Genomic DNA, 27,081 nt, shown 5'->3' on the forward strand with positions numbered 1-27,081 from the left:
TAAAACAGTCAAATAATACTGTTCATCTGATACAGGGTGCGTGCGTTTATACGTTTGAAAATACATAAGTTATACATATATTGATGATTCTGGACCCCTATGCAAAATCTGTAACAGATGCATCATTGATTACATTTTTTAATACTGATATCTGTCAGGTGGTAGGGGGGGGGCCTTAGGGCCCCCTCATGCACCAGGGATAGGATTCAACTGCTACCTCTGTGCCCCCTATATTTACTCCCCTATTCACACTTACAAATACACACTTGCATATGTAGATCTGACTTTCTATTTTAACTGTAAAGCTTCATTGTATATATATATATATATATATATATATATATATATATATATATATATATATATAATGTGTTATTGAAATGAATGCAGCTGAGAAGTTGAGATTATGGTTGGTTTGAAATGACTTACTCAGATCAACCTAATCTAAAAGCTCAACTCTGCTTCATCTGTTGGGCGGGAGGTTTCTGGACTATATTTATGGATAAATATATGTGGTATAATAGGGCTTCAGCTCACACACACAGAGGGAATACAGGCAAGTTGTTAGCAACAGTTTGCATTAGGATTTGAAGGCTTCATTCATCCTCCCCACCCTGCATGTTAGAGACAGATGGAAGAGTCCTTATCATAAAGAAGATTCCTGGCTGTGTATGTGTTTGTCTCCACCTCCCAAGCTTGCTGGGGCTCCACCTTAGCCAAACAACTCAGTTCTCACTGCTTGCTTCAGCACGGTGAGCTGTGGACAGCTCCCTTCAACGACACAAAGGCAATATTCAGCACCTGGGAGGGCTGGACAGCGACTGAGGCTTCCCGCCTGGGACCACTTTCCGCTCCCTTCCTTTTCCTTGCTTTGACTTGCTGATTAGCTTGGAAGAAGAACAAAAAGAACTTAGAAGACTAAGAGAGAACAGGTAATGAAATCTTTTACTTCACAGCTATTCTATGCAAGATTTTTTTTTAGAAATATGTGGTTGAAATATTTTGTAGTTAAAGAGAAATATTTGCAAGAAAGGATGAATTGTATATCAGACATACATCTCTATGTCACAAATGTATGCAAGCCAGCCTTCTCCATCTTCTATTTATAGGATAGTGTAGGATGAGTGTTTTAACATTTAGCCATGCTTGCAACAACCATGTCATGTGTGCTTGCTTACTTATTACATACACCATGGCACAGTAACTGGCTTGTGGATTATATCATTCTATCTGATTTCAGAACATAAGTATTTATTTCAGAAAACTCGAAAATGCAACATGTGGCTCCTCAGTTCTTGAATTACAAGTCTAAGCATTCCCTCTCAGATGAAGGTGTTCATAGCTTACATTATAGGTGATATTGAGAGTTGTAGTTCCCTGTGTTGTGTCTGCAGGTTTCTTGCCCTGAATAAATAAGGTGTGGCAAGGAGGTGATATTAAACTGCAATTATCATCACATTACAGGGTTTATTTTGCTTTGGTGAAGATTGCAGTGTATACATGTATTGGATATGAATGTGAATTTGCGTCATCCTGTCAGATTTCAATATAATAGATGGTTAGAATATATTGTTAGCTTGTAAAATGCCAAGTTTCAAGTTTGCAGAGCTTGGTGAGGATGAAGAGACCCTCAAAGTTTGTTGCTTGTCAATCTGCTCCCCCCCCCCATGTGTTTAAATGGTTGTGACCAAGTTTAATGCATTAATATTAATTTGCTCTAGATAGTTCTTGTTTGTGTTGCACAGATTTGATACTTACACCAGGTGAAGGGTTATCTGGTGACATTACACAATAGGCTTCTTAGCACGTCTTTTCCATGACATTTCCATATTCAGATTATAAGCACATTGCATGACTCTATGTGTGAATAGTGTTGTCAAGCAGAACCACAAGAAAGACAAAGGTAATGGCTAAAATGCAAATGTTAATATTCAATTACTGTCAGTTCTGAAAATAAGAGATAAATATTTAATAGATTTTTAATGGAGAAATCCTGCCAAGTAGCAACAGTTCAATCCAAGCCACACTTGTGCAAAGGACTGTTCCTCAATATCTCTTTATGTTCCGTTTATGAGTGCAGACCTTGAAGGCTTCTTTGTACTTGAAAGGGTTAAAAGCTTGAATTGTTCCGCACCTTTGTGCCTTTATGTACTGTTGCTTTCAGGTGTATGGTTGTAGAGGGAACCAAACAACCACTCGCGTCTGAGTTCATGCTGAATATTGCTGCCAGATACCTAAGTTATCTGATTTGTTACCATGACTCCACCAGGGTATGGAGCAGAAAACACATTCCAGTCTTAGATATGACTAATAAAAAATACCCTGGTGTCCTGCTATAAAAAATAATCCTTAAAGGAATAGATTCTACAGAAATATTATGCATAATATAGTTACAATAAACATACAGTAATAAATGTGCCATATATACTGTATGCTATAGAAGCTTTATGATTCTCACAGAAGGGGAGCTGTGATTTATACAGATAAATTATATTTTAACATGGTATCCAATCAAATCTTTTATGTATGGTCTTTAAGAATCTCCCCTAAATTATATAAGTGACCTTATGAAGAGTGCTTTGTTGGTTTTTCGATCTAACTATTCATAATGGTATGAACAAATCAAACACAATACATTGGTATAGTATATTAAAAGACACTGAAAGTGAATATTAGTGAATTATTGATTGTTTACATTTTGGATTCATTTCTGGAAAACAAAGTAAAGCCGGGTCTATATAATGATTCTGCAACATTTTCCATGTATACATCGCAAAGTTGTCAAAATAGCATGCCGATGTATATATGCATGTACTGGCAGAGGCCCCATTGACTTTAATGGTCTGAACGTAATAATCTAGTGCACTGTTTCTCAACTCCAGGCCTCAGGACCCACCAACAGGTCATGTTTTGAGGATTTCACAGGTGATATAATTATAGTCAGTGCACCAGTAACTGCCACAGCTGTTTGTTGTATGGGATATCCGCAAAACATGACCTGTTGGTGGGTCTCGAGGACTGGAGTTGAGAAACACTGATCAAAATGTATAAGTGTATTTTCAAGGACTCAATCACAGAACGCCACACTGTTGAGCACTGCAAAATGCAAGTATACATTCAGAAAATTACCCAAAAATAACTCAGTGAGGCCCATGACAGTACATTCATATGGATGCCAACATTCCATTCTGGCAGGTTGTCAATGTATACTTGGAACATATTGTAGAGTCGTGATGTGAACCCAGCCATAATGTTCCCATTTTCGTTAGCCTTAACCATTGATGATTTCTATTGTCTGGTTTCCATTATCTAATGTTTCTTCATTAGGCATATGCACCAATAAAGCTTTGGTGTATATGGTAAGTATATTCATGAGGCTTCACTGTCCAGATGTATTGTTTTTATGATTGATCTGGCCTGCAGGTTTTGGCACTAAATAGTATATTACATCTTATAGTAGTAGTTACATGTTCCCAGTGTGTACATCTGACTGAATGGTCAAATGTGGCCTACTGTGGCCTACGCTTCTCTTATATATGTCAGAAAGTCTGTTTTATGAAAAGGTTCCAGTTTGGTGTATAGTGGTCTATAGGATCTGTCTTATTGCTTAATTGCTACTGGCCATATTAATATCTACTTAAGCGAATTTACTACAGTGTTTCTCTAAAAATAGTACCTACCCCAAGTAAACTCTGCCCTCATAGTTCAGTGTTTTTGGTGTAGGCTTGAAATATAAGCCCTGCTCCAAAAATAAACCCTAGTTATAGTAAGTGCATCCACTGCTAGGTTATGGCAGGTGACTGTCAATTGGCATACTATAGCCCACAAATGTGTCTGAATAGCACAGCATGTCCCCATAGACACCCTGCTTCTTTCCTGTAGAGTGCCATACAGTGAACTCATCCTTCGTGCTGAGGCTCAAGCTACTCAAACTGGCAGCGGTGACACAGTACACAGTTACTGTAGATCCAGATGCAGGGGCCCCGCTTTAGCAGCACCTCTACTCCTCTGTACGCAGCCCGAGAAGCAGTGACATGAGACAGAGGTGGTGGTGGTGGTGGTGGTGGTGGGGGGGTAGGTGGCTTCTCCACTCACAATTGCACGCACTGTTACACTGCCATCTCACTCCTCTGTATTGTTACTGTACTCAAAGGCTGCCATGGAACAATTCAGCCACTTTTTTTTTTTATAATCATAATAGAGCTGAATCAAACAAGCTTCTCTATTCAGCTTTCCTAATATGCTCATACATATTAGACGAAGGTCATCTAAACCCACCAGTAGATTTGGCCAATTGTCCCAACTCTCCTCTGACAGATGAGACAATAGTCAGACATGTTAAATTTCAACTGCCCAACCCTATTACTCCTGAAGTGATAAGCCGCCACCAGACCTGTCTAGCTGTGGCTTATCCCACCCCTTTCCATAAAGGACACATGAATGTTTGGCTATACCAGACAATCACGTGGAGTTCAGGAGAGGAGGCTGTTGGATAAACAATGCCCAATTACTAATGAAAATGGAAGGAAAGCCTCTCGCTCTAGAGGAGCTAGCACCTCCATGAATTACTTTTTATGAGAACTATGTAATGTAGGAGAATGCTTTGGAGTATTAAACACTTGAAGGGTTCCACAACAGATTAAAGGTGTTCACTGGAGTTTGTAGAAGGAAATATCCAAACTGGTCAACTCCTATGCTGATTACATTCCTTGGAAGCAGGCTTAACATGCTACCATGCTACATCTTGGATCGCTTGTTGGCTTGTTGCACATAGCAACTAATCCCAGTCTCACTTATAGTACAGCAGCTTAAAAAGAACCTGTCGGGTCCCCTGGGTCTCACATACCAGCCTACCAGTATGTCGTTCCTCTCACCTGACAGGTCCTGGGGTGGATGTGTGAGGCCTCAGGGACCTGACAGGTTCTTTTTAAGAAATAAAAGTTGCTATTTTCATTGGTTGCAATGGTCTAATTTCCTTGTTATACAGTTGTGATCAATGCAACTGAGTGATTCTATTTAAAGATTTCCTATGACAGAGATACTGTACATCAATAATGCTAATGGTGCTTAGAAAAGAACTTAGGTACTGTTATATATTGTATATGTAAAAGCAGATAGAAATATGACATTAAAGTTGGTAAAGATTTGCAAACAGTGTAACCTGCTAATGTGAATAGATAAGAGGCAGACACATGAGATTGCCGGTGACTAATCACTTGTTCAGCCAGCATCTTCTGGTCTGACCTCCCCATAAGCATTGTTTATATCAAAAACAGAAAAATAAGATAACTTGGCACCATTCTGACAAAAAAAAAAAAAACTATTACAGATGTTGCTATCAAACCTCAGAAATGCACCCCCCCCCCAGGATATGGATGCAAAAAACGGTAAAGGGATACTGCAGTGGGGGGGAAATGTGTTCACATCAACTGGTCTCAAAAAGTTATACAGATTTGTAAGTTACTTCTATTAAAAAATCTCATGTCTTCCAGTACTTTTCAGCTGATGTATGCCCTACTGGAAGTTGTGTATTATTTTCTTTCCAGTGTGACATAGTTCACTTTTGTGTTCCTACTGTAGCTCATGAAGTTGGTATATGATGAACTTGTATATCAGTCAGTATTAAATAGATCTCTCCAGTACTGTTACTGGAGTGATTATTTTAAAATGTATATTGGTTTATAAAGAACAGTGAAGCTCTTATAATCCATACATGTGGCATTATTATTAAGACCTTTTTACAGCAAGACATTGAGCCATTGCAGATCCTTCAGATAGACATGTTCGCTTTCGAGAACAATGAATTAATGTGGAATACAATCGATACGTGACATATTTTTCAGTATCACAAATTTGTTTTAGAGCAGTCAGTAAAAGAAGCCTCTGTGTGCATCCTTATAAACAGGTACAACCTGTTGCAGTTATTGGGCACTGTATAAGGCTGCTTGCGTAACACAGTCCATATACTCTCCACTATTGCATATAACCATAGCTTCCATGGATTTGGCAGAAGCTCGCACAAGTCCTGACATGTCATTATTGCTGTCCAGGCTCCTATAGTTCCATGGTCTGCATGGTCTATGACAGTAGGAGGTCCATGGATGACACACGGTCACACGCAGGAGGCCTTACACATCCAGAGAACAGATATGTCAATTGTTATGCTACAATAAAGGATTTCAAAAGCTATATGTTTTATTAGTTTTGTGATGTTATTTGTTGTAACTAACAGGGCAAAAGGAAACTGTCAGTGACTGTAACACTGGATATATATATATATATTTTTTTCTGTTAGCAGGTCTATTTATATAAACAAGAATTGACATTATATTTACCAGAACAGATTCATGTGAGGATGTTATTATCTTGACTATTTGATCTGTGTGTACATACTAAGGCTATGTTCCCACACAGTATTTTTGCTCAGTATTTCTCAGCCAGTATTTTTCAACCAAAACCAGGAGTGGATTGAAAACACAGAAAGGCTATGTTCACATACTGCTAAAATTAAGTGGATGGCCATGATTTAAAGCAAGTAATGACCATTATTCCAAAACAACAGCCGTTGTATTAAAATAATGGTAATTATTTGTCATTAAATGGCTGCCATCCACTCAATTTCCACTCAGTGTATGAACATAGCCTTTCTGTGTTTTCAATCACATTCTTAACATACTACCAAGATGTTTCTGATTAATATTTGTGTTTTAGAAAGTAGCATGGCCACATTACAAGTCAGTCCATTTCTAAGCTTAGAACTTCCAATGCCTTGTACTTTTCTTATTTAGGGTGCCTTCACACCTACCGACTCGCAGCGTTAATAATGCTGCAAGTCGGCTAGGTACTGGCAGATCACTGTCAGTACATATACGCAGCGGTCTGAACGACCGCTGCGTGTATGTAAATCTGCCGGCCACTTAACCCCTTCTGATGCCGGCCGCCTCCCGCCTCCCGCTCAGCTCTGTATACATTACCTCCTCGCTCCACGGGGTCCCGGCGTCCTGCTCTCGCGCCCGGCCAATCAGTGTTTTGCCCTGCCGCAGCCACTGATTGGCCGGGCGGGAGAGCAGGACGCCGGGACCCCGTGGAGCGAGGAGGTAATGTATACAGAGCTGAGCGGGAGGCGGCCGGCCGGCATCAGAAGGGGTTAAGCAGCCGGCAGATTTACATACACGCAGCGGTCGTTCAGACCGCTGCGTGTATGTACTGACAGTGATCTGCCAGGACCTAGCCGACTTGCAGCGTTATTAACGCTGCGAGTCGGTAGGTGTGAAGGCACCCTTAGATTATATTACAACGTATAGAGTCTTCCTCAAAATGAGACAATCCATAAGATAAATGAAATGGTCCATGAAGTAGGAGCACTGAACACACTTTTTTATGTAAACATTTCAATGGAGAAACTGGGCTTATTACCAGTATCAACCAATAAATACTTTCTGGGAGGAAAATGCTGCACAATGATTGGTTTCAATGGCCGACAAAACGACCTAGTAATAAGTTATACCACTCACCTATCTACAGTATCCCAGTACCAAAACAGATCTCCTGACTGACTCCTCTTCATCCCTTACTTTGGAAAGCTGTTTTGCCCCATTCCTGTGATACCACCTAGCTCTAAAGTAATAAAATAAAGAGTCTACTTTATATGTGAATAGCTGCACTTTTACTTGTAATGGCCTCTGAGTTCACACAGGGGTTAAGTCTCTAAGTACGTGAATCAATACAATGTTTCAGACTCCATTTGACAATAAAATGTACTGTGAAATAAAATGATTCTTTTGCCACTTTGCCACCAATTGAAACACTACCCGCTGATTCCTTTAGGAGCAATTATCCAAAGTGCTTCTGGTTGATCCATATAGATGGAGTTGTGAGTCATTTGGATTTGTAGACTTGTAATGTGACATTTTCATGTTGCCCTAGACTGTTCGTTGCCACCTATTAGGTATGACTGACGGTATTGTAGATTTAATGCACAAATCCCATGGAGAAGCATTAAGAAAAAAGCACAGGCACATACGACATACATCATATGTGTCTCTATGTGTCTAGAGAATAATATATCAGGCATTATTATAACTGTGGGGAAAGTTTCGCTGAGCTTAGTCCCTGGTTTAATTAAAGGATCTTCCTAACAAAATAATGGATATTCTGTAGTTCTGATAAGATGTGAGAAACAGAAAACATAGCCCTTGTCTTATAAAATAAATAATTATCAATGTTGTTAGTCTTCCAATAGTGGTACTTAAAAGGTTCTTAAAATAAATACAGCTGAAGAGAAGACCCCTGCCCTAAAGGCCCCGATACATGCCCACGGCGGCAGCTTACCTTCATTCTGCTCATTCACAGCACAGAAATATTCAGCTATGGAATGACTGTCCGCCAAAAGAATGGTCGGTGGGTGTACGACGCATGACGAGCTGTTAGTGACTAATAGAATAGGAATAGTTCATCTTGGGGAAATTTATGAAGAGTAATACAAGGGTAATGTGTAGTTGGGGCAGGTTTAGTATTGAAAATGTGCCAGAATAGATATCCATCAGTAAACAGTCAGTGTGAAGCTGCTGATTGAAGAGAGCCTCAGTAGAGAGCCTAATAAGAGAGCCCCTTTTCCTTTTTTCGATCTACATTCCTACAAGGAAAAGTCTCTGCACTTCTTCAGTTCTTGCCTTCCTATTGTCACTTAGATGACTTTCTGTCTGTCTGTCCTCACATAAATAATCCATGTCTCAGCTGTTTTAAGCTTTAGAAATCCTTCTTTAGCTTGTTGTATACAGAACCAGTCTAAACCAGTGCATGTAATAGGGAAATCAGTACATGGGCATAAAACAGCAAATGTGGCAAACAACTTGTGTACCACTGCATACTAGCTCTATTCATTGTTAACACTCTGTCTCGCAGTATATACTGTACACAGTATATACGCAGTATATACACAGTTTTTAATTTAGGAGGACAGAATAAACAAGCCAACAACAACATAAAAGGAATATACAACGGCATGTATAAAACCACCATTACATGAATAGGCCCATCTTGGGCATAACAAATTAATTTCCAGTCCTTGCAGAATGGACATTCTGGACAACGAATAATTAAAAAAATCACTCAAAGTGCTAGATCGTCCATATTAAACCCAGCCCTAATTTACAGAGAAAGGGGGCAATTAGAAGGGCCCTATGGAGTTCTTACCCTGTTATAGATGTGCTAGGATCACCTTATTGGGTCACCCTAATAAGGATGGTCCCACACTTCAGCCATCAATGAACCCCTGGAGTGAGGTCGCTGGGTATATAAAATCTGGGATGACACAATAAGGCATCTCTCAAGTATATTCATTTTTTTGCTGGTTTGATGCATATTGTATTTGTTTGTGTGTTGTATCACTTGGGAAACTAGGCATCTGGTTATAATCCTAATCTAGTACCCGTCAGCACATACAAGACTTTATTGTGTCTCCCCTTCTTCTACACACCCATCAACCCTACTGCAGGAGTTCATTACTTGGTGATTCCCCTGGATTATACCTAGGAAGGTATAGGTATCCTGTGCAGCACCAGCCTCATTACAGTGAGCAAAAGAAATCAAAAAGTCACGTTTATGAAAAATTTGGTATCAATAAAAACTATACATCTTCCCGCTAAAAGTGAGTCCAAAAGCCAGCTCAGTCACAGGAAAGATAAGAACACTATGGATCATGTGGCAATGTGGCAACAGTTTCTGTATTTTTTTCAGGAAGACAGTTTCTATTGTGCCAAAACTGCAAAAAAGTAGTATTGTTCTTTGCTTTTTCCAACCAGAATCATTTTTCTTGGCTCCTTGAACTATCTTGTTTAGTTTTAAACATAGTATGGTTTTTCTTGGTTCTCAAGTAATATGGTCATCTTCACATAATTATTTTATGGTCCAGGTGATGCAGTTATTGTCCTAAAAAACAACTTTTAAACTTGCAGCCCTGTGTCAAATTGGCGTAGCCTAGAGTCTCTGTTCCCTAGGCCTGCACCACCCCTCCGTCCCTCCTCCCCGCCCTCTTCACCATTAGCAATGCCCCCCAGGCAGGATTTCTCCTAATCATGACCTGTCTTAATGATGCAAATGTTCCTTAACAATCCAGCACATGTGCAGTGTTCAGACAAGTGTTGAATAGCAGAAATCCTGCCTGGGGCATTCCTAATGGTGAAGAGGGTGGGGAGAAGGATGGAAAGGAAAAGACTTGCAGGACTATGGCATAAACACTCTAGGCCACACCAATTCGACACAGGGCTGCAGGTTTAAAAGTTGTTTTTTTTAGAACAATAACTGCATCACCTGCCAAACAGACCACAGGACAGATCTTGGATTAAATGTAGCTGATTGTAAAAGTGGTTTGGGGGGGGGGGGGGGGGGGCAGATTGTGGGTACAGAGTCGTTTTAAGTTGAATTGTCACCTATCGTTTATGAACTAGTATGGTCATCCAAAGTTCTCTATGTGGTGATCATTAAAGGTGTTCTACACTTTTGACAATCCCTCCTTGTTAGGGCCATATTACATGTCTCGATGATCGGGGTAAGCAAGTGCTGATCTTCTAGATTGACGCTTGCTCACACAGCCTATAAGTCCCTGTAGCCCCCACTGACACTTCTGATTCAGTCTCTGCAGTGACGGCTGCTTAGCCAATCACTTGCAGAGATGGGTCAGCGCCACAGCCAGTGATTGGCAACAGGGGAGTGTGGAGAGGTAAGTACATACATCTTTATTATTTTCTATGGGCAATCAGCCATCAGTCCCACATCAACGCATTTTTTTGTTAACATGTTGAACGACAACAATCAGCCAATGATCAACTCCTTGGCTCATCATTTTCTTTGACAGATAATCGCTCCATATAATAGGGCCCTTACAAGGCACATACTTGACAATAAGCTGATAACAAAGTGTCCTCCTGGAGGAACCCCCCCCCCAAGTTGCCTAGTCACCCTTAGTTGCTTAAGTAGTATGAATATACTTGTTGCTAACATATTACAGTTTATTCATGTGATACATCTGTTATTGCCTTTTATATTTTTTAACTTAAATTTATTTTATGTTATTGTTAATGTAACACCTGAAATATATATGAAGTGGGAATTGAGGCCTTAAAGAACATGAGATTATTTTTTAAGAAATCATTGCACGTCTCTTTTCTAACAAAATAAACTGAAGGTTAAATGATATTAACTTGAAATTCTGTTAAGAGGTTTCCCGACAGTTTCCATTTTCAAATGTTGTTTAATCCAATGATTCTATTGGAAGGTGTAATTGTGCCATATTATTATTATAATATTTTTATTGTAAATCTGGTCACAAAGGTCTGACACAATAATAATTCAACTGGTTTCCTTGCTGTTTTAAAGCCAATATCCATAGTTGCACTGGGGACAGATTAGCATTTTAGATGTGTTCCTACAGTAGAAATGAAGCATTTATGATCAAATCATCAAATGATTCCACGGTAGAACAAGCAATTCATCATACACTAATGTGTTGTTTTTGTTGGCAGTCAGTGTAAAGCTGGGAGGAGCAGTCAATGAGCGTGTAAGCTGGATGGAGAGGGTTCCATGTAGTAGCAGCTGGATAATAGAAAAGTCACATTCTTTCCAAAACTTCAACTTCCAACAATGACATTTTAGTACATGGTAAAATGGCTGTTGAAATCCATATGTATAACGTCATACATGTCAGCAATTCTGAGGCAAGAAGAAGACGACTTAACTTTCTATAGATCCAATCATTATGGTGAATGCAGTGAAGCAATGTTATTTGGACCATATAGTACATGTCATGTAATTAAATTACAGATTAAAGGCCAAATGCTGGTGCCAGTAATAGCACCACACCTACGTGTCTATACTATGTTGCCTGCCATACAGAATAGCCACACTCTTACACTCTTAAGGCCCTATTACATAAAGCGAATATTTGCCGTATTCAGCTGATATCAGCCATTAAGGATGATAATCGTCTCTTGTAATAGGAAACAACAGTCAGCTGACATGCATAATGTTGGCTGATTGTTGTCTTTCAACATGTTGAAAGCTCAACAATCTAGATAGCAGCAATATGCTGCTGTTGCTCCATGTAATAGGAGCGACGCAGCAGACTGCCGCTATTTTTTATAGGCTGCTCGTAGATCTAGCGATCACCCGGGCAGCCCCCCGTAGATTGCCCTGCCAGGACAGGGCAATACTGCAGTACCACCTAACCAAACCCAGGCCTTGTAGTATATATCCACTGTATGCAGGTAAAGATGGTGAATCTTTAATACAAATTTATTAAGACTGGTAACGCACAGTGCCCATCTTGGTGGTACTGGAGGGCTGCCAACCTTGACAGTAAATGACACTTGTTGCTGATCTTTTGATGCTCTGGGAGGGAGTATCAGTAGTCACTACCAGGATTAGCAGTAGTGGGCCTATACATGATGTATTAAAGGACTACATAGAATGGTGCTTATCACCACACAACTATTCAAGGTGAGAGCACCTGCCAGTGTGGAATATACCAGTTTGATGACCCTGGGAGCGTCCATGTTTGTTTTCTGTGCATTCAAGATGCGGATGGGTTCTGCATAGACTCTTTACATTGAGTAGCCAAGAGAATGGTATGAACCAAGCAATGACCTGCCATTATCATAAATATACTTCAATTTCCATTCCATTTCTTTCACTCATTTTCAATAATTCCATCTTTATGTCTCTCTCCCTATTATTAAATACTAATATGTATAGGTAAATACATAGAGGTAGTGAAATATCATTGTTCTCCATTCACCCATGCAACTATATTCTCAACATAATGAACTGTTCTGCAAATTTCATGTTATTCCCATTACTATGAAGCTGCTGATTTAGAAAGGGCTACAAATCTTCTGCCTTAATCTCAATGTGCCTGAATATGCTGGTCTGCCTTCTGTTGCCTGTAATAAGTGCCACTTAAATGGGAATCTGTTGCGCAAGTTCCTTTGTAGCACCTAAAATAGCCTTAATCTCTAGCAGCAAGCAACAGCTGGAAGATGACTGGCAGAGAGATTCAATATCTATATGCAATTACTGGGACTCTCACTAAACTGTGTTTGCACATGATTCATACAATAATGACGGGAAAGGTTTTAATTCTATATAGTCTAATAGCGCTTGACTTTCTGAGCAAAACATCTATTCAGATCTGAACTCCATTACTGTCTGTTAGTTTTAGCTGGGGAGAAAGGTTATTTCACTCTGTATTATTTTCCTTAAGTGTTTTTTTTAATAAGAATAAATATCTCATTGACTCATACAATACTATTATTGTTGAGAACATGTGACTTTGTAGGGTATTTTCAGTATATGCTTTTATACTATAATCATAAGTCGTGACCAGGCCGGATTAACTCTACCATAGGCCCCGGGCTGTACACCAATCCTGGGCCCCCCCTACCCTACTGTACATATGGCAGCACTAGCGTGGTGTTCATAGTACAGAATAGATAATGTCCTGTTGCCCTGATATGTGCAAAATAGTAGTAAAAAAAACATATTTTTTTTTTGCTAATCACGGCAAAACTGTATCCAGGGACAATACTCCACTGAAAGTATAAGTCTGTTGGGTGACCATGGGCCCCCCAGGAGCTCAGGGCCCCGTGCTACCACCCGAAAAGGACCTATTATATTTCACTACTGGTCGTGACTTGACTACTCTGGGCCCCATTGCAAGACCTGTAAAAGTGTCCCCCAAATATGACACATGACTAATAGTACATGTTTTGTATGGGACACAGGGAACGATTGTCTCTCATAGTCACCAGGGTTAATATGGTAATATTAATGTATCAGTACAGATGTGGTGTTGCTTATTTTTTTTTTTTTTTTAAAAAGAGTAGTCCAGCAATGTTTTTTTTTTTTTTTTTTAAGTGTTGTATTGCCCCCCAAAAGTTATACAAATTACCAATATACACTTATTACGGAAAATGCTTATAAAGTGTTTTTTTTTTTCCGGCACTTACTACTGTATCAAGGCTTCACTTCCTGGATAAAATGGTGATGTCACGACCCGACTCCCAAAGCTGTGAGGGCTGTGGCTGCTGGAGAGGATGATGGCAGAGGGATGTTCAGTGTCCCTCCAGTGCCCGGTGTCCCTCAGTGCCCCCTGCCATCATCCTCTACAGCAGCCACAGCCCGCACAGCTCTGGTAGTCGGGTCGTGACATCACCATTTTATCCAGGAAGTGAAGCTTTGATGCAGTAGTAAGTGCAGGGAGAAAAGCACTTTATAAGTATTTCCCATAATAAGTGTATATTGGTGATTAGTATAACTTTTGGAGGGCAATATAATACTTTAATAAAAATTTTTCCCGAACTTCTTTAATTGCAACAATACTAACAAGACTGTCTACCACCAAAGCAATAAGTATCATCTAGATACATGCATGTCAATGTGAGATGGTTCTTTCTCCCCCCAAAAATCATCTATCAATTTTCCTTATTGATCCAATAATATACAGAAAAATGTGACCTTGTTGAATAGCAAGGGTTGAAATGTCACGTTTGAGAAGATACACCTATTATAAAGACTCGAAACCTTGCATTTTCCTGTATGTTGTTGGATCAATATAGAAGCTTAATGGATGATTGATGCTTTTGCCCCTTTGGTTTTCTTTGTCACAATGTTAGGAATTCTTTTGCGTTAGCTACTATGTGGTGAAGCTATAGCCAGTAATAAGAGCTACAAATACTAGTAAAGGACAGAGAATCCATGATCAGCCAGTATTACCATACAGTCTAAGGCTATGTTCACACAACGTATGTTTAGCATAAATCAGGCCCGTTGTTGCAATTTGCAACAACGGCCATGATTTATGTTGAACATATATTGTATTTGAATGAATGGAACACTCAGTATACACTCCGTCCGGCATTCCATCTGGCTGCACGAAAAACTGACATGTCAGTTTACTGCGCCCGCTATTCATTGGATAGTGACCGCAGAAGACATGTCAGTTCACACAATGGAGCATTCATTGTGTGCAGTGGTAAATTGGGAGGCGGGCACACACGGGTTCCCCCGCATTCAAATTCACCAGAAATGAAGATCATTCGGCCAGTACCGCAGTACTGGCCTGGATGATCTTCACTGACAACATTCATTCTGCGATCCAGCTGAGTCACAGAACAGCCGGTGTTAAACATAGTGGGAACATGGATTGTCCACAAACCAATGGACACAAAAGAAGTCTTCATTGGTAATAAAAAGGATTTGTTATTTGGTGAATGTAATGAAACTCCAATATAGAGGTTACTCATTCTCATTCCAAGTCATAACTATTCTTATAAGAAATAATCTATACGATTGACCCCAGAAGTATGTAATATGTAACATTCTCACCCCTTTCCAACTTTTACTTGTAAAATTTTTCTTGCTTCTTGTCCATGGGGATTGATATAATTTAAAAGCAATGGAGAAGCATTAAAATGTGATTTCCCTAATTGTATCTAATGCAGAGAAATTAGGACAATTAGAAGTGAAAACTCAATGGTGAGAGGAAAGAAGAAAACCAATATGGCTTCAGTTGTCTTTTTATTTGTTTTTATACCATTTCTATGTGTATTACCTCTAAAGGCAATATTTTATGGCCATAATTTTTAGGTAGGCAACATAATTTCCTATAGGTCATAATTAGAGATACACTGGGCTCTCATTACCATTCATTACCATCCTCTCATAGGTTTCCAGACCTTAGCTGGCAGGATTGAGAACAGAGACAAAGCTTAGCCAGCAAGCATGGGTCAGCAATGTGCTCTTGGCCGAGGTACCAGGAAATTGTATGAGAGCCTAGAAACAAGCCAGAGGGCCAATCTTTAGATCCATAGATCTCAGCAAGACAGGGGTTAAACAGTAACTAAACCAGATTACAAACCAGGAATCGGATCGGTAGAAAAGCCTCAGCAAGCCAGAAGGATATTCAGATGGTCCAAAAGTCATTAGCAGTAATCCAACAGGAATCACAAGACCAATTAGCACTCGGCAAATACCTTCTAACCAGGCAAAGACTTCTGGGAGAGGAATGGGTTTTTAAGGCTACTGACCTTGAGTTCCTCAAGCAACACTGCAACACAGAGAAGAGCCAGTCTGAATTCTGCAACACAGGGGTCTCAGAAATCGGACCAGATCTTGGATATATGCCTAAAAGGGTACTCCACTTAAAGCATAACTATAGTTTAGATGTTTAGATTAGTTTAAAAAATGAAATTTATCAGATAAAAAGCCCACATGTTACCCTTTAAAAGGAGCCATAAACTGTGTTGATAGCTTGTGTGCTCGCTGAGATATCACTAGTTGTTTGGCTCAGTAGAATAAATGAATTTTTATCCTGGCTGACTGAAAGTAGGCGTGGTCTCCCCTCTCCTCCCCTCCCGTCTTATCTCCTCCCCTGCCCCGCCCTCCACACTAGTTTATTTCTGAATTGTGTTAAAACCCCCATAAGGATAGCTTCACACACACCATATCACAGCGGATCTGCAGCAGATTAGATCTAAATAACTGAACACAGCATGAAATCTGCAGCAAATCTGCTGCGGATCCAGTGTGTTTGAATGCACCCTAAAGCACATCATTTTAAAACTTAACCCCTCAAAGAATTTAAAACAAGCCATAGGGGCTTTATAAACCCTTTTAGGTGGTTAACTGACATAAAAGCAAGTGGAGGAGAATTGCATAAACTTTTCGGGGGAGATTTATCAAACATGGTGTAAAGTGAAACTGGCTCAGTCGCCCCTAGCAACCAATCAGATTCCACCTTTCTTTCCTCACAGACTCTTTGGAAAATAAAAGGTGAAATCTGATTGGTTGCTAGGGTTGAATAAATCTCCCCCTTCAACTTTTTTTTGTGTGCAAATTTTTTGAGAATGAGGAGGGGAGGGGGGATGGAGAGGGGTGGCGAGGTGGAGAAGAAAGGTCTGGGGTGGGGTGTAAGAGGTGATGAGGTGGCAAGGTGGAGGGAGGGGGGAGTGGGCATAATAAGAGGGATGATGAGAGTGAGAGGGATCGTGAGAGTGGATGATGACAGTCAGATGGGATGAGAGAGGGATCGTGAGAGTGGATGATGAGAATGGATGATGGGAGTGAGAGTGGATGATAAGAGTGAGATGGGATGACAGTGAGAGTGGATGATGAGAGTGGATGATGATAATCATTTTGTGTAATAGCAGGCAACGATTAAACGACCGACGAGAAATCGTTGATCGTTTAATAGGATCCGGACCTATTATCGTTTGATCATTCGCTCATCGTTCGCACATCGTTCGGTGGAATAAGAATTCACAGCTGAAACGTACGCAATAGCGACGACCGCAAGAACGATAAATAACGATCATCATTTTGTGTACTTGGGCGAACGATTTCGGGTCGTTTGCCTTAGCGGTCGTTTAGATCGTTTATCGTTAATCGTTAGTCGTCGGAAAATTGCTTGGTGTAATAGTACCCTGAGAGTGGATGATGAGAGTGGATGATGACAGTGAGAGTGGATGATGACAGTAAGGGTGGATGATGACAGTGAGAGTGGAGGATGAGAGTGGATGATGACAGTGAGAGTGGATGATGAGAGTGAGAGTGGATGATGAGAGTGGATGATGAGAGTAGATGATAACAGTGAGAGTGGATGATGAGAGTGGATGATGAGAGTGAGAGTGGATGATGAGAGGGAGAGTGGATGATGACAGTGAGATGGGATGATGACAGTGAGAGTGGATAATGAGAGTGGATGATGAGAGTGGATGATGACAGTCCGAGGGGGGATGACAGTGACGGAGGATGATGAAAAGGAGGAGGGAGCCGGACTCACTGGGGCGAGGCAGCAGGGCAGAAAGTGTCATTGCTCCGACCCAGGTATATGGCAGCAGGCCTGCGGGCTCGGGCACATCTTTGGCAGGGCTCCAGGACCTGTCGCCGGGCATCAGAGCGGCACTTACATAGTTGGCAACAGTCCCGAGTATGACGCGGTAAGCCCCGCCCCCATCACAGTAAGCCCGGCGCCCACTGCGGGGCTTCCCGCGATGGGGGCGGGGCTTACCGCGTCATACTCGGGACAGTTGCCAACTATGCACTGGGTGTCATGAGAGGGAGGGGGGGGAGCAGCAGTAAAGGCAGCATTGCAGAGGGCCCAGTAATATGGCGGCCGGCGCCGGAGGGGTGCCCGGGGCACAGCTGGCTAAGGAACACCCCTGCCGGACACTGGTCATCATGAATCAGCAGTGAAGACTGAAGGGAGGACCGCCACACTGGAGGGGCAGCCATGAAGACAGCAGCCACAGTGCCAGGGCTGCAGAGAAGGAATGAAGTGAGGGGGCAGGACTTGATCTGAGAATCCATACAAAGCTGCTGCTGAGGCAGAGGATGGATTCTCAGGAATGTAGGACAGTTTTGAACAAGTAGCTCAGAGCCAAACACAGCTCTGAGGGAACATTCATCTGCATGTATTTCCAAAACGATTCACTTTTCGTTATTACAATAAATTGCAAAAATTATTATCATGACCTAGGCTAACTAAAAACAAAAAATATATATATATTTTTTTATAGTTGCGCTTTAAAGATTTAGCCATGTTCAATCCCCACCCATAATCTAAGCTTGTTTGTAATAGGCTTATATTACATGAATTGGGCTGTTTGTCTGCAGCACATCCTGATTAACACATTGAAGCTGCAGAAAATCCTTTCTGTCTCCCCTCCTCTGTCCTCCCCTTCCCTTCTGAGACCAAAGTCTCCTGATCTGTGACCCCGCCCACCAATGACATTAAACCAATCAGTGAGCACCTGGCTAAGGAGAGGGAAAACAGAACAGCGACAGCCTCCTGAGCAATATAGGGGAAAGGAGACACAGTTGTTTCATCTCTCTTTCTCTTTCTAATCTATCTATGTCGATGGCTAGACAGATAGACAGATGGATATAGAAGGTATATCACCGCAGCACTCTGGATGTGATCAAACCAATGGATTTATTGCTCCCAAAGGTGTGACGTTTCGCGCATACTATCAGAGCTTTCTCAAGCAGGCAAATACATGTGTTCACTTCAACCTTATATACAACAGTGTTTAACTATCATTGGTTAATCATTATCACATGATCAAGTGCATTTTCAAAACACAGCAAAAAAGATTAAATAAACCTATATTCTAAAGTAAAAGGTGATCTCAGACCCGGAACGTGATATTTAATTTCATATAACATAGTGTACAAATAGTCATGAAGTAAGTGTTATAAAGTGTTATTCTGGGTCTGAGATCACCTATTACTTTAGAATATAGTTTTTTTTTACCTTTTTTTTTTTTTTTGCTGTTTTTGAAAATGCACTTGATCATGTGATAATGATTAACCAATAATAGTGAAACACTGTTGTATATAAGGTTGAAGTGAACACATGTATTTGCCTGCTTGAGAAAGCGCTCATTGTATGAGAGAAACATCGCACCTTTGGAAGCAATAAATAAACCTGTTTGATCACATCCGGAGTGATATACCTTCTATATACAAATTTCCATGGTTGGTTCCACAGTGGAAATCGCTGGCACCCACTCCCAAGTTCACACCTGAGTGCTGTACCTGCTATACATTTTCTATGGATAGATGGATACAGATGGATATAGATATTTTGTTTACAGTGTAAAGCAGAAGCAGATTGAGACAGCAGTGGGCAGATATTACATGATGAAGCTGATACTTGGCAGTTGGCTCTGAGGTGCATGCATGCTGGGAAATGTAGTTTCCCAGTCAGCGCCATCTTAGATATAGATTGGCTCTTAGAAAAACTTGTAACTCAGAAAGGTGGTAGCTATAAAGACAGGAGGCAGCTTAAAGTACTCAGGGGGACTTGCTGAGTAAGACCAAATAGATTTGGGAAGATGTCATTTTTTTGCTTGTGCGTGGAATACCCCTTTAAAACTCTGCACAAGTTATGAGTTTGATACAGCCTATACTATACATTTATATTAAACTCTATGAAATTTAAAGATTTTTTTTAATTTATTGATTTATGGAATCTATGCGAAAAACAAAACAAACATTTGTTCCATGTTCTTTTGGATGCTGTATTACTGAGGTAATAGCATATATCTTAGCTATGTGTATTGGCAGTTTTACACAGGCCAATATTATAATATAGAAATATAATATAGAAACGCTCATTCGTCCGATAAGCGGCCTGTGTAAAAGTGTCAGTGATAAGGCGAGGAGCCGGAAACTGCCCACTCCACGGCTGATCGCTTCTTTTGAGCATACCTAAAAATCCTTCTTTATTGGATGTATATCTGTGTAAAAATGGGATGTGCGGCCAATAGCAACGTATTTAAATGGTTGAATATATGACGCAGGGATCGTTTGCAGATGCTCAATTACTTGTGCCCCCTGTAAAGGCACTGCAATTGAGCGCCAATATTACTGATGATGAGACCTTATGAGACCAAAAGAACATCATTAATTCTCTGATGCCTTACTATAAATTATTTGTGGGGTCACAGAACAAATGGCAAGGCACATATTACTAAATTACAGTGTATGGACAATAGAAACTCAGCCAGCAGAGGATTCATTTGCCTCCTGTAAGGAGTAATAGTCCAGAAATTGATTTGATGATAAGACCCCATACTCAAATAACCGAGATTACAGTATTTCTGTTGTATTACTTATATGAGCTCACATGCTTGTTCACAAAATAAGCTTCAATATAGCACATAGGCTTATTTCTCTAATGCACTGATAACAGAAAAAACATCCTAGCAGCAAAGATCCAGCTGTGCTGTATTTCCATCAGGCCTGGAGGATAATCCATCCTTTTCTCTTGATCTAATTTCCTTACTTGGGTGATGGATGGGGCTTAGCAAGCAGTGAGTGGGTGTATGGGTGTGGCAAAATAAGTCCTCTGTATTAAATCTATTATTATTACATGTTTCCAACTATTGTGTGTCTCTGTAACCACAGCGCATCCTCCATTACACTAACAAAGGCTCTGCACAGTATTATGCAGAAAAGGTGATAAAATTGCTGGAGCCAGGTATTCGTGTGGCTTGTCTGCAATGAAATAGCAGGGACCCTGTCAAAGACTTACTTATATTGGTTGGAGCAGTGCTGTGAAATAGCAGGAATGACACAAAGTGCTTGGTGTGCCAATTTTCAATTAAATGTCAGGGAGCAGAAACAGTAAAGAGACAACGACTGTTCCTCTATCATAAAATAGCAGGAAGCTTGTAAATAGGTAGGCCGTTTAGTGGCGTAAAGTCTGAAAAGCAGCAGCATTTTATAGTTTGCACAAATTAGTAAAATATCAGTTTCTATGGTTCATTAAAAAAAAAAAACAGTATTGTATATTGGAAAATCGGATTTTCTTAAAGGGAATCTGTCAATTATGCTTTAAATTGCTGACACTGTTAGATAATTGTTAGGAAAAGGATGGCATCATTGCTATGTCTCTGCCTACATAATGTAGAAAAGGCTCCCCAAGCCCCTGATGTGTCATCCCTCCCATCCCTGTTTGATTGACAGCTAGAAGTCGAGCCCCAGGGTCAGGGATGGGAGGGGAAGTGAGGAGGCCTTCTAGCTTGGTGAACTTCAGGAACGTGGTTCTAAGTCATTGCCATGTGCACATATATTTAGCAGAGCTGATTTAGCTATTTACAGGTGTCGCCTCATCAAGACAATCCTCTATGAATTGAAGGCGACTTAGGGTCCTTTTATACTTGCAGATCTTTGGCCATCCACAACCGCAACACTTTTATATAGACCATTTATCGGCCAAATGATCATTTCTAGCAGTGACGGATATACCTCATGTGCAGCCGATTCAGCTGCACAGGGGCCCAGAGAGAGAGAGAGGCCCACCACTGTAATGTTCAGCCTGCTTATTGTAGTGCAGGGTGAGCGGACTGAACATCAAAAGGATCAAGACAGAGGAGCAAGAGCTGCTGGCATCCTGAACACAGAGATGGAGAGTGGTGAAGGACCTTTCAATGTCCTACTCCTCTATTATTGGTGAAGGACCCGGATCACATGACCCACAGGTCCTCAATATTACAGTGTGGAGATCAGCCAGACTACACAAAGGAGGAGGGGGGAGACTGAACACTGGAAGTGTATCTGTGTATGTGTCAGTGTGTGTATCTACTGAATCTATGTGTGTCAGCCAGTGTGTATGTGTATATGTTTGTATGTATATCTTTTTGTGTCTTTAGTGTCTGTGTCAGTTTTGTCTGTGACAGTGGTGTATATGTGTGTGTTTATGTCAGCAGTGTCTCATGTGATTGACAGGTTTGCTCCCAAAGATGTTCTGCAGCAGCTTCTATTAATGCTGGGCTCTTACACCACATCCCAGCATATATTGTCTCTTGTCAAATCGCCTCTCATTCCAGCAATCTGGTGATTGACAGACCTGTTTATAAAGATGTTCTGCAGCAGATGATACTGTTTTTGGTTCAAGAGTTCTTGGTAATGTACTTATTACACTTGTACAGTTTATTAATGGTGTATACGCCTGCACTAGTTTAATCACATTTCAGTGTAAGGCTATGTTCACACATAGTATTTCTGTCAGTCTCTTTTCAACTAAAACCAGGAGTGGGTTAAAAACATAGAAACTGTGCAAATCTTTCCATTATACTTTTTACTCCTGATTTTGGTTGAAAAAATAGTTACGAAAAGACTGATGGAAACACTATGTGTGAACACAGCCATAATGTGTGTGTGTGTGTGTGTGTCAGTGGTCTATCTGTATATATGTTACTGGTGCCTCTATGTTTGCCAGTGGTTTGTGTATGTATATATGTGTATCAGTGTGTGTGTTGTGATACTAGTGTATGTAAGCCACCATGGGTGATACTAGTATATCTAAACCGTGCTCTGTGATTTTTTTGAAAATACATGTGCACATTTTATATGCATTGAGTAGGGAAAGAGTGGGGCGATGTTTGCTTATTGGGGGCCCAGGCACATTTTTTGCACAGGGGCCCTTTGCAGTCTTTGTCCATCCCTGTTGTCTAGCAATGCTTATTGACCATAACCAGCCCATATAAGAGGGGCCTTTAGGGATTAGTTCACTTTGAACATCTAGCATTTCCAGAATGAGAAAATGCTTGTTTATTAGCTGATCAGATCTTTTGTCCACCAAGTGTAAACGGTTAATGTGTGACCAACCTTGTTGACAATTTAGCAATCGATTGTGTGGCCTTGCATTCAATTGATTGACAATTCGAAGTCTCATTACTAGAGATGAGCAAACCTGGAGCATGCTCGAGTCCATCCGAACCCGAACTTTCGGCATTTGATTAGCGGTGGCTGCTGAAGTTGGATAAAGCCCTAAGGCAATGTGGAAAACATGGATATAGTCATTGGCTGTATCCATGTTTTCCAGACAACCTTAGAGCTTTATCCAAGTTCAGCAGCCCCTGCTAATCAAATGCCGAACGTTCGGGTTCGAATGGACTCGAACCCGAACCCGGTTTGCTCATCTCTACTCATTACCCTTTAATTCGCCCAGTGTCAGGCTGTGTTCACAAATGGCATTTATTTTGTGTTAATAATGCAGCAAATTGCACAATCGCTGTAAAACAGCTATTTTTCTGTGGTTGTGCAGTTTGCAGCAAAAACACATTGTTAACACAAGATAAATGCCATGTGTAATCCTTGTTACTTGGCCACACATATTACCTTGAAATAAGGGGTGTGCTGCCAACAAATGATGGAAGTATATGGGGCAGACGAGCAATCAAGAGATTGTTAGTATGACCCTGCCTATATGATAGCTGAGCAATGTAATAGGTTGCTCAAACAAGCACTATTCTACAAGATTGATGCTTGTTTAGTGCAAAAGGGCCTAAAGAGGCCCCTAAACGGGTTATCCAAGGCTACAGAAACATGGCCACTTTGTTCCAGAGACAACACCACTCTTGTATCCAGTTCAAGTGTGGTTTGCAATTAAGCTTGATTTACTTCAATGGAACTGAGTAGCAAAACCTGTACCCAAACTGGCAACAAGAGTGGGGTCTGGAGGAAAGTGGCTATGTTTTTGTAGCGCTGGATAACCCCTTTAGACCTACATTGGACAGGTTGTAGGAACAGCCTGGGGCTGCATGTCAGATTTATAGGCACAAAGATAACTAAGAACGCTAATGGAAGACATCATGATGACAAAAACATCCCCTAAATAAGGAAAATCACTTTTCCCGATGTCCTTGGCCTCAACAAGAGGAAGGTAGGAGCGTGGCAAGGTAGCACCCACATATGCGGAGAAATCTTCTTTTTGCCCTGTCCCTTTTCCGAACCGCAATAAACATTTTTATAGAACTGTAAACCAATTGCTTTCAATGTCTCACAGTGAAAAATATGAAAGTATTTTACAACATAGTGTATAAGATAAAACGCATTGTCTTATAGCTCAGCAACTGGCCTGAATCCATTTTCTGGGTTTTGTCTGAAAGAATCAACACTATGTCCAGAGAGATGTCCCTAAGCACAATGTGAATCAGCATCCGAGGGAGACTAGCATGTCCACTGGCTTTGAAATTCACAAGTTATTAAGCTCACCCAGAAATTGTCAGAGGGCATATAGGGATATGTTTAGATCATCACAGATTGTACAGTCTGACAGAGCACTCATTGTGCGCCAATCAGCCATAACATTAAAACTACTGACAGGTGAAGCGAATAACATTGATTATCGTATTACCATGACACCTGTCAACGAGTTGGATATGTAAGGCAGAAAGTGAACAGTCAGCATTTGAAGTTGATGTGTTTGAAGCAGGAAAAATTTAAAAATGTAAAGATATAACTTAGGCTACTTCCAGAGGAGGTAATAAAACATTTTTGCACCTGTATTAAGCCATATTTTTATGTCCTTATTAAAGCAATCAATCCCAGTTTAATGACCCAAAATAAGGTATGGAGGAAAAAACTTCTCACCAAATTGATGTCACTGTCAGTCCAACAAAAGCCGAGAGGGTTTGGCGGGCTTTTCACTGTTTTTAAACTCTGACTTTGCCCTCTATGTGTATTCACATTTGTTCTGAGGAAAGGAAAGTGCTTCCCGAAACATGTCAACCTTGTGCTTACTTTGAATAAAGTACCCGTTTGTTCTTTACCTCTTTGGAGTCATCTTCTGGTATACAGAGGCTGCGCTGGAACTATTGTACCCAAACCGTTTTTCTCCAATTTTCCCTGAAAGGTTTCAGGAAGTCTGCTTCACCCAGCACAGGGACCTGGGGCCTCGAACTACCCTTATAGGATGGGTATCCCAACACTGTAGGGCATTAGGCGTTCAAGTATGTATTTCCTCTTCTTTTCTCAACTACACTATCCTACACTACACTACTCTACACCACACTACACTACGCAGAGTACAAGGATAAATTGGACAGGGCTTTTTAAGATGTTCCTCTGCTCTCACTCACTTCTTCTAGCTCTTACCTGCATCTGCCGTTAGGAAAGCCTTGTTTTGTATAGCACTGAAAAAGCACCTCAGTAAATAGACGTTATTTTCATAGACTCATTTTTGCACCAACACACAATGTTACCTTTGGGTTATCCAAACCTGCGGAAGCAGTGCCTGTCTGACCAGTGGTGGGAACCAACGCCACTCCAGTCTACTGTGACAAGTGTGTGGTGGCTGCTCTGTTGCAGCTGCGACAGGTCCCTTGCTAGTTGGTGCTGTGTGACTCCACTACTTTGGTGGTTGGTCGGTGGAGTATAACTCAGCCAGGTGGGAGGTTGTTGTGACGCCAGTGCTAACTTAGCACACGGATATGAAGGCACACCTGCTTTTAATGTGTGGCTGGCTATACTTTTCCCCAATGTTCGATGACCTGCCGGGTTGTGATGGGTCCCTTGGGCTCTTATCACGGTGGTCTGGAGTAGAGATATGACCCACCTGGACTATCGGTACCCCCACCCACAGAAGGGTAGATGACCCAAGGACGGTGTAGCCTCTGTGTAGGTGCTGGTGCAATGATCCCTTAGTCCCAATAGAATAAATAAACTCTTTCTTTGCTGGTAAATCTTGATGTAGAGAGAAGAGTAGAGTGCTGACTTGGTTGCGTGCTGAGAAGAGTAGAGAGAGTTCAGAGGAGTGGAGATGAGTAGGTCATGAGAGTCCCAACCCAATTTAGTACTGTACTCTGCCGGAACTTTAGAAGAAGAAGAATACTTGAAAAGAATACTTGAAAGAAGAAAAATACTTGTGTCCATGTTTCGACCTTTGTCCTGCAGTGTCGAGTTACCCAACCTATCAGGGTGACACAAGCCCCAGTCCTAGTTACCTGAGTTGAGCAAGGTGTCCAAAGTTATTTGGCGTCACCTGTGTTGCGAGATAGAGTATGTAGGCTCTTGGCTGCTTTGCTCTATCCAGATCAGTTCCTCTACTTTAGGATACTGCCCTGCACTGTGTTGAGATGTTCACATCATGGGTTGGGGTGATCCTTGTCCTCTCTGTATGTGTTAAATGAGGGTATCAGGGTGACACAAGCCCCAGTCCTAGTTACCTGAGTTGAGCAAGGTGTCCAGTTATTTGGTGTCACCTGTGTTGCGAGATGTGTCTACAGGGTGTATGTAACAGCTACTGTGAGTGGTGAAGAGAGTGCGAGAAGAAAGGAGGAAAGAGATAGGCAGAAGGAAAGAGTCTCTCTCATTGGTGTACAGAATCATACAATACAGTAACCCATACGTGACTACAGCTGTACAACGTATATACATAAGTACACATAGTGACATCTAGTAGCAAAACTTATACATGACTTCACTACCACTTCACTTTTGAGATACAAGGCTCTTGCAAGGGATGATCAAAGTAGAAACAGTAGAAACACCATAAGTGACCAAGTAATCCATACCCAGCTAGCTAGCCACAACACCATTGAGCTACCCCGGCCAACAGTGCTCCATGCTGCGACTGCCGCATATAGACCAGCGGTGGGGCCAGGATTAAAAGCAGGAATAAGGACACAAAATAAAGGCCTTAAAGAGGTTATCCAGCGTGGGGGCACTTTTTGGGGGGGACCGGGGAGGAGGTGGCTGAAATAAAAGACGTCCACTTACCTCCCCGGTTCCAGC

General features: G+C 41.1%; 1 protein-coding gene across 1 annotated transcript in view; it reads left to right on the top strand.

Annotated features, from left to right (window-relative positions):
- Positions 1-760: 760 nt before the first annotated feature.
- The window catches only part of LOC138768583 (synaptotagmin-1-like), a 180,311-nt gene continuing 153,990 nt past the window's right edge, over positions 761-27,081 (top strand). Inside the window, exon 1 of the mRNA XM_069946511.1 lies at positions 761-932. The gene's annotated coding sequence lies outside the window, so the exon portion shown is untranslated. The remainder of the gene's footprint in view (positions 933-27,081) is intronic.

The sequence above is a fragment of the Dendropsophus ebraccatus genome, chromosome 12 (assembly GCF_027789765.1).
Source record: "Dendropsophus ebraccatus isolate aDenEbr1 chromosome 12, aDenEbr1.pat, whole genome shotgun sequence".
NCBI classification, from domain to species: domain Eukaryota; kingdom Metazoa; phylum Chordata; class Amphibia; order Anura; family Hylidae; genus Dendropsophus; species Dendropsophus ebraccatus.